Here is an 8,198-nt window from a genome sequence, read left to right as displayed (position 1 = left end):
AATTATTAAGTTGGTTAAAATACTTATTGTTTTGTGTTGGTATACTTCATACCTAAACAATAAAAAAATCAGAAAACTAATTTCGTTCGTAAAACCATTTTGTATACCAACATGATTACAACTTTTATATAGATAAAAATATTCTATATACCAATCTGTGTAATTTGATTACTGTGCAAATACCATTCTTATTATGTATGTATTGCTTAATTTCTTATATATTTTAATTTGTATCATGTTATAGTTGTAATACTTATTTAATACAATTAACCCTGTAAACCAGTAACTAGACAACTAAAATTAGTTCTAAGCCAAGAATATGACACATGAGATCCAATGCATGCTGCAACCTTGGAATTTTCCAACCATTGTAAGTAATCTTATTATTTAATTCCTGCAATCTTTTCATTATAAATAGAAATAAAACACTTTTGACACTCTTAAATGAATTATTAGACTAGTATAATTTAGTAAAAATAGTTAATTGACAAGTCATTTAGGTTCGATAATCTGGTTCTTTTAAAAGCCACTATATTACTTGCGCGACCACGTACACTTGCATCTACAATTGGGAGCAACACCTTTCCCTCACAAAATGGAAATCAATTTCAATGTGTTTAGTTCTCTCATGAAAGATAGGATTAACACCAATCTGAATTGCCGCCTTACTGTCATAATGTAATCTTATAGGAGTAATCAAATTTACACTTAGTTCATTCAACACTCCAAGCAACCAAACCACCTCTGATACTGTTGATGTCGTACTTCTATACTCAACTTCAACTGAGCTCCTGCTGACTGTCTGCTGCTTCTTGGACTTCCAAGAGATTAGTGATTTCCCTAGCTTGACCAGATACCTAGTCACTGACCTTTTTGTGTTTGGGCAAGATGTCCAATCTGCATCACAAAATGCTTCCATTTGATTGTTATGCTTACTGCTCATCAATATTCCTTGGCATGGACACCCTTTATTGTATCTGACCAGTCTTAGTGCAGCTTCCCAGTGAGACACCTTAGGTCTCTGCATGAACTGAGATAATACTTGTATTGCAAAACTTATATCTGGTCTAATAGTTGTCAGGTACAACAATCTCCCAATGAGCCTATGATATGCAGTGATGTCTGTGTATAAAGAATCATCTGTAATATTGTTGGTGGCTTCATCATAATCAACAGTAGTGAACTTAACACTTGATTCTAGAGATGGGCTTGCTGGTTTTGAGCCTCCAAGACCACAGTCTGAAACCAATTCCAGTGCATACTTCCTTTGGTTGAGAACTATACCATCCTTGGATCTTAGTTCTTCAATTCCAAGGAAATATTTTATAAATCACCAAGGTCTTTCATCTTGAAGTTACTATGTAATGTGGCCTTAAGATCTTGAATTAAAGCACTGTTATTCCCTGTTATAAGAAGGTCATCTACATGGATCAATACTATTGCAATGTCTTTGCCAACTCTCTTTGTAAATAGTTAATGATCATATAATCTTTAAGAGTAACCTGATGTGCCTAGAGCCTCAATTAGTTTAAGGTTCCACTGCCTAGAGGCTTGTTTCAGCCATATAGGGACTTCAAGAGTTTACAGACCTTATGCTCCTCCTGCCTCTGAAATCTCTGAGGCAATTCCATGTAAACTTCTTTAGCAAGATCACCTTGAAGAAAAGTATTGTAGACATCCATTTGGAAGAGAGGCCAATTATGGGATGCTGCCACACTGATCACAACTCTCACAGTCTCCATCTTGGCTACTGGGAAAAGGTTTCATAGTAATCAAGCCCTTCTTGTTGGTTGCATCATTTTTCAACTACCCTAGCTTTGTATCTTTATACATCTCTATTGGCCTTAAGCTTCACCTTATAGATCCATTTTGAACCAATAGTTTGTTTACCAGATGGCAAGTCCACTACTGCCCAAGTATGGTTTTGTTTCAAAACATCTACTTCAGACCTCATTACATCAATCCATTGTTGATATTTGAAGGCTTCCTTGAAATTGGCCTACCAACAACTAAGAATGCCTTGATATAGGTGTGATAAGATGTTGTCAAATAGTCATAAGACAAATGATTGTCAACAGGATATAAACAGAAAATGGTGGTTTTTGTTGGGACTAAGTTATCCTTGTGCCATAAAGGAGGTTTGGAAGCTCTTGCAGATCTTCTAGTTGAAAGAGGCTCAATTTCAAGACCAACATCAAGAGTATCAGTGCAACACTGTCAGGATAAGGCTCAACATTTGGATGTACAGGATTGGCAAGATCCTCAGCCACTTCTGGTTGTTCATGACCGGTTTCAACCACTTCAGGTTGTGCAGGACTAGCAAGGTCCTCATGATCCTCAGGATCAAACATGCCCATTTGTATGTTGGCATGGTGGTTTGGAGATGGTGCACCTTGTGGCCTCATTTCCTTGAAAGGATAGATATTCTCCATAAAAGAAACTTCTCTACTAACAGAAAAAGAACATGTCTCAAAACCCATGACTCTATATCCCTTTTGTGTCGTTGAGTATCCCATGAAGATTGATCTTTTGGCCCTTTGAAAAAAATTATCCTGCCTTGGTAAAACTGAAACAAAACACGAACATCTAAATACCCTGATATGTTCTATGTGAGGTTCCTTTTTGTATAGCAATTCATATGGTGATTTTCCCTGTAGGACAACAGTAGCCATTCTATTTATGAGATAAGTTGTAGTCTTAACACAGTTGCCCCAAAATCTGATTGGCATATTACTATGAAACCTTAATGCTCTAGCCACATTTAATATATGCATGTGCTTTCATTCTACAACACTGATCTGTTGAGGAGTATATGCACAGGAACTCTGATGAACTATTCCAAGAGAAGTAAACAAAAAATTGCATTTAGAGTTAAAAAACTCAGTCCCATTATCAGTTCTCAGAAGTTGCACTTTGACACCAAATTGTGTATTAACTAAAAGCATGAAGTCTTTTAAAATAATATGCACATCTGTTTTATGTTAAATCAGACAAGTCCAAGTAAACCTACTAAAATCATCCACAATTGTCACAAAATACTGCTTCCTATCATAGGTGGGAACCTTTTAAGGTCCCCAAACAACAACATGTATAAGCTGCAAAATATGAGCTGACTTAGAAGTACTAACTAGAAAACTCAACCTACTTTGTTTGGCAAATGGACATATTTGACAACTATTGTGTGCTGTGAAGTTTAGATTCTTTCTAAGGTAGGTTATGCGCTTCATGGTTTTGATAGACGGGTGCCCGAGTCTGAAGTGCCACAGCTCAGTCAAACATGTATCCTTTATTTATGTTGAATTAAATGTTGCTCTAATTGCACTCTTCACTAAGTATAGGTGATGCAATACAGATTTCATCAAGGCAATTTACTAGAAGCAAAGCTCAAGACGTTCAAAGGATGCAAGGGTTATTCATGAAGGTCCTCGAGATGGTATTGATAGCAAACAAGGGATTTCAGACCTTAAAGATCGCATGGGGTCCTTTTGGCGAGCATGACCCTCTTGGCGCATTGCCCAAGGGACTAGGCGATGGTCCCAGCTCGCCTAAAGTTCCAGAACGTGGCCATGACTGAAGACCACGCAAGAAAATTTGCTGACCAGTCGGCGCATCACCCAAGCCACTTGTCTAGCCCGACTTGGCTCACCCTTTGGCACTTTGGGTCACTTTTTGGCCCTTTTATCCTAAAACTATAAATAGCTAGTTTGGGTTCCTTTTAGACTTAGATTATTTTGAATGTTGAAAACTAAAAACTCATGTATGAGTGTTGAGAGCTTGGTTACGCTTTTGTTGCCTTTTGTTAGAAACGTTGGTTGCTAGGGATATTGATTCCCTTGAGGTCTTCGTAAGAGTTAGGTGCTTATTGTAGGATTAACGAATTGAGGTTATTGGGTCTAATACACCCTTTGGTTGTTTTTTGTTTTCTCTATTTGTGTCTATCTATCTATCTATCTATATTTAATTTCCGCATTTTAGTGTGATTCCCTTATAGGAATTACATTATTTGGTATCAGAGAGTCTAAATTCATTCCTACGATTCTATTCTTATGTTTGTTACCAAAAAAAAGAGTTGAAAACGTTTTTGAGAAATTTCTGAAATGGGTCTTGTTGATTTGAGTCTTCTTTGGAGTTTCCAAGGTTAGATTAGTGTTCCCTAACCTATTTCGAGTCTAGGGCTGAGATTTGAAAGGGTTTGGTTCACTATTGAAGAATCTACCATTGTTGGGTGAAGAAGTTTTGAAGAAGACAAAGTAAATTTTGAAATCTGGAAGTTTTGGCAAGGAATTGAAAGCTAAAAAGTATTGGGGTTTGTTCCCTATATCTAGGTGAGCTTGTATCTCGAATTTCGTGAAATTCCAAGCTAAAAATCTAGAGGGTTTTATTTTGGGTCTTCATCTTGTTCTTGAAGTTCTTGAAGAAAATTCAAATCTTCAAAGGGAGGAATATTTGATAAAGGACGAGTTTGATTCCAAAAAATAAGAAAGAGAAAGTGTTGAAGTGTTTGTACAAAGGGAATTTACCAAAAAAGGGTAAAAAATAAAGTACAAAATGCAGGGGGGACCATATAAGGTCAAATTTTGGAGCCTTGAAGGTTCAACGTAGGGACATTGGGTGAACCCTGACTTGGATCGCCCAGTCCACCTGGTGCCTCGCCCTTTGGGCAGTTAGGTTGTCGAGTTGGCCTTGATTTGGAGGGTGCTACTGGAATTTTTGGCAAGCTAAGCCCTGTTTGCCGAATCCACTCGACGCACCGATGAACTTCCACCCAGATCGCCGAGTTGCCTTGGCAGATTGTCAAGTTTGGCGAGCCTATCTTCAAGTTGGTGAGCTGAACTTCACGTTAGGCGAAGAAAATTGTGAATTTGGCGATCTAAAGCTCATCTTATGACCCTTTCTAATCTCAGGTTGTAATTCCTAGTTTCTTCTCTTTTGATTCTAATCCGTTGTCAAGAATCCTAAACTAATTTTCAACTTGTAATTACCTACTTGTTCACTTTTGGGCCCTTTTAACCTAAACCTATAAATAGCTAGTTTGGGTTCATTTTACACTTAGATTATTTTGAATGTTGAAAACTGAAAACTTATGTTTGAGTGTTGAGAGCTTGGTTATGCTTTTGTTGCTTTTTGTTAGAAACCTTGGTTTCTTGGGATATTGATTCCCTTGAGGTCTTCGTAAAAGTTAGGTGCTTATTGTAGGATTAACGGATCGAGGTCATTGGGTTTAATATACCATTTGATTGTTTTTTATTTCCTCTATTTGTGTCTATTTATCCATCTTTAATTTTCTTTTTTGATTTCCGTATTTTAGTGTGATTCCCTTGGGCGATGTGCCACGTGGATCCTGCTCACCAAAAGTACCCCATGTAATCTTCAAGGTCTGAAATCCCTTGTTTGCCATCAATATCATCTCGAGGACGTTCATCTTCATGAATCCTTGCATCCTTTGAAGGTCTTGAGCAGGGCTTCTAGTAAATGGCCTTGATGAAATCCATATTGCATTATTCTCTCTCTCTTGAAAAGAACTTGTCCTCAAATTTGACGGATCATCATCACCAACAGTTGGGAAAGGGGACAGGTCACACACATTGAAAGTGTTGTGCACTTGATATTTCGGGGGAAGGGCAACCTTGTAGGCGTTTTTGTTGAGCCGCTGAAGCACTGGAAATGGTATATCACCTCTCGGCATCAGCTTCGTCTTGCGATGGGTGGGGAATCGCTCCTTGCGAAAGTGTACCCACACCCAATCACTTGGTTCAAACACGATCCTCTTACGTCCCTTGTTTGCCTTTTTGGCTACATCATGGTTATTCTTCTCTAGGTCCAGTCACACCTTTTCATGAAGCTTCTTCATGGCTTCAACTCCCTTACTCCCATATAAGCGTAACACAATATCTTGAGAAAGAGGAGTAAGATCTACTGGGGTTAGGGGTTAAAGCCATAAACCACTTCAAATGGAGTCATGCCAATAGTACTATGAATAACTCGATTATATGCAAACTCAACTAAAGGAAAATGTTCCTCCCACGAGGTCAACTTTCCATGCACGACGGCACGAAGCATAGAACCCAAGGTTCTATTCACAACTCAGTTTGGCCATCAGTTTGTGGGTGACAAGAAGTTGAGAACAACAAGTTAGTACCAAGTTTTCCCTATCACTTACAATAGTTTGAGGAATTCCATGCAATTTAACAACATGCTCAACAAATAAAGATACTACATTGAAAGCATAATCACATTTATGACATGGAATGAAATGAGCCATCGGTAAAAATCAATCGACAACAACAAAGATGTTATCTCTAGCTCTTTTGGTCCTTGGCAAACCCAAAATGAAGTCCACTGAAATATCAAGCCAAGGACTTCAAGGGGTGGGGAGTGGAGCGTATAAACCATGGGGAAAGAGGAGTGACTTAGCACGTCGACATCAACACATTGACCACAAATTCGAACAACATCTATATGCATTTTAGGCTAATAGAATTGCTCCTCAAGAATTCCCCTAGTTTTGTCAATACCAAAATGACCCATTAAACCCCATCATCTGCCTATCTCACAAATAGTTCTCTCCAAGAGCTCATGGGCACACAAAGTCTGTTGCCTTTGAACAAGAAACCATCAAACTTGGAATATGGGGTAGAAGAACTATCTCTCATCCCTCTTTCCCTCTCCCATTTCTCATAATCTTTGAAGATTTGAGAAAATTCGGGATCCTTGGGATACAATGCCTTCAAGCATTCAAAGCCAATCAATTTGGAAGACAAAGTATTTATCAACACATGTTTTCTAGACAAGGCATCGACCACCACATTTTCCTTTCCCTTTTTGTATTGGATTACATAAGGGGAAGTTTCAAGGAATTCAATCCATTTGGTGTGCCTTTTGTTCAACTTTCCTTGGGCCCGAATATGCTTTAGGGACTCATGATCAATCCTAATGACAAATTCCTTGGGCCACAAGTAGTATTGCCAATTACCCAAACCCCAATAAGGCATACAATTCAAGATCATAAGTGGAATAATTCAAAATAGAACATTTTAGCTTTTCACTAAAATAAGTAATAGGATTTTGGTCTTATATTAAGATAGCTCCAATGCCTACTTTACTAGCATCATATTCCACTTCAAACATTTTTATAAAAATCAGGGAATTGCAACAAAGGAGCGAAACTAAGCATGGATTTTAAAGCCTTGAAAGCTTTGGCTTGTTCCTCTCCCCACTTAAAAGGTTTAACCTTTCTGATTATCTCTATCACGGGGGATGCTATTGTACTAAAACCTTTGAAAAATCGCCTATAAAAACTAGCCAACCTATGAAGCTTCTAACATCGCTTATGGATTTCGAAATTGGCCAAATCTTAATAGCCTCAATTTTAGAATCATCAAATTCAACCCCTCTTGAACTTCATCAACATAAAATGAACACTTATCAAGATTAGCATAAAGTTGTTCCTTCCTAAGCACATCAAACACACATCTCAAATGCTCAACATGATCATGCATGGNTTGAAAAATCGCCTATAAAAACTAGCCAACCTATGAAGCTTCTAACATCGCTTATGGATTTCGAAATTGGCCAAATCTTAATAGCCTCAATTTTAGAATCATCAAATTCAACCCCTCTTGAACTCATAACAAAACCCAAGAAGACAACTTCATCAACATAAAATGAACACTTATCAAGATTAGCATAAAGTTGTTCCTTCCTAAGCACATCAAACACACATCTCAAATGCTCAACATGATCATGCATGTTCTTGCTATAAATCAAGATATCATCAAAATAGACAACCACAAATTTCCCTATAAAAGGGTTTCATCGTATGATTCATAAGACGCATAAAGGTACTAGGAGCATTAGTGAGACCAAAGGGCATCACCAGCCATTCATATAGACCAAACTTGGTCTTGAATGCGGTTTTTCATCAATCACCGGGGTTCATCCAAATTTGATAATACCCACTCCTATGATCAATTTTTGAAACCACACAAGAGACATTCAATTGATCAAGCATATTATCTAACCTAGGAATAAAATGACGATACTTTCCCGTAATTTTATTGATGGCTCAACGATCAACACATATGCACCATGTTCCATCTTTCTTTGGAACTAATAGAACCGAAACGGCACATGGACTCATACTCTCCTTTACATAACCTTTGTTGAGGAATTTCTCAACTTGACTTTGAAGCTCCTTG

Source organism: Solanum stenotomum, chromosome 2 (assembly GCF_019186545.1).
Source record: "Solanum stenotomum isolate F172 chromosome 2, ASM1918654v1, whole genome shotgun sequence".
In the NCBI taxonomy this organism is placed as follows: domain Eukaryota; kingdom Viridiplantae; phylum Streptophyta; class Magnoliopsida; order Solanales; family Solanaceae; genus Solanum; species Solanum stenotomum.
The sequence above is the reverse complement of the archived record's forward strand: the minus strand, read 5'-3'. Positions refer to the sequence as shown.